This window comes from Crocuta crocuta, unplaced genomic scaffold, assembly GCF_008692635.1.
Source record: "Crocuta crocuta isolate KB4526 unplaced genomic scaffold, BGI_CrCroc_1.0 scaffold2801, whole genome shotgun sequence".
NCBI classification, from domain to species: Eukaryota; Metazoa; Chordata; class Mammalia; order Carnivora; family Hyaenidae; genus Crocuta; species Crocuta crocuta.
The window spans coordinates 72,544-73,623 of record NW_027531783.1 but is presented as its reverse complement, the minus strand read 5'-3'; the positions used below and the strand labels follow the sequence as shown (position 1 = coordinate 73,623).

The following is a 1,080-nucleotide window of genomic DNA, read 5'->3' as shown; positions in this document are numbered from 1 at the left end:
CTTCACCATACATTTGAAAACTGTGTTTTTTATTTTATTTTCTGACAACCTAATAAGTAATTCATTTTAACTTGCTGGCTTTTTTTTTTAACCAAATAGGTCAAATATTCAGAAACAGGAAAAAAAAAAAACAGGTTCCTTTAAATTCAACTCAAGTTGACAAGCATCTGAGATGTTTAAATGATATTTTAAAACTGTGTGTACAGGTGTTGTGTACTAGAGGAAGCACAAAATGTACAGGAACTAGCCTAAGACTGGCTGACCTAGGATTTTAGTCCTTGTTCTGCAACAAGTAACTGTGAAAGCTTAGGACTCAGTTTCCCTCATCTATAAAATTAGAAAACATAAATAATTGTTAGTAATAATTGTTGAAATCTCTAAGAGCATATGGCTCTAAGCACAAATGCTTCAAAACATAATGTTAAAATTCCTTTGCTTGCATTGCTCAACAGAAAGTCAAGAGTATTTTATCTCCTCTTTCGCCAAAGCCAGTAAATCTCACAAAGAAGGAATCTTAGTTTTGTTCACTTATGCATACCAAGCTCCTACAACAGTACCTGGCATATTTGATATTGGTAAATGATTGCAAATGTTTTAAGAGCGTCCATCCCAGTAAATTGCTTTGAATCACTTATTTGGACAATGTCATAATCCTGGCATAATTTTAACTTTTCAGTTTAATTCTCACATTCCTGAAGCGAAAATGTTACAAACTTATAGCTCTTAGACGTCTAGAAAGGAGTTGCATCTACGGAAGCACAAAGTCTACCCCCAAACCTAAAGTCAAACTTCCCTCAGCACCCGACGGGGCCCATAACTCAAAAGTAGTGTCAAAACTCGCAGCTATGTACATGCACAGGCCTAAAGAAGCCAGGTTGTCATCTACCCCACCCCTCTCAGTCTCTACATCCCCAGAAGACAAGGAGTTACAATTTCTTATCTCGTGAACCCGATTAACTCTTAAAAACGGTGAAAATGGAGTCACCAAAAGACACAGAGCCAATGGAGGGGGGGGGAAGAATGGGAAAGAGTACAGACCCTGTTAAGCCCCACTATTTGGGAAAAGCCCGTGTTGTCGCA

The 1,080-nt window shown here is 37.8% G+C and overlaps 1 protein-coding gene across 1 annotated transcript in view; it reads right to left on the bottom strand.

Annotated features, from left to right (window-relative positions):
- The window catches only part of MAGT1 (magnesium transporter 1), a 62,496-nt gene that overhangs the window by 61,147 nt on the left and 269 nt on the right, over positions 1-1,080 (bottom strand). The gene's annotated exons all lie outside the window — the stretch shown is intronic.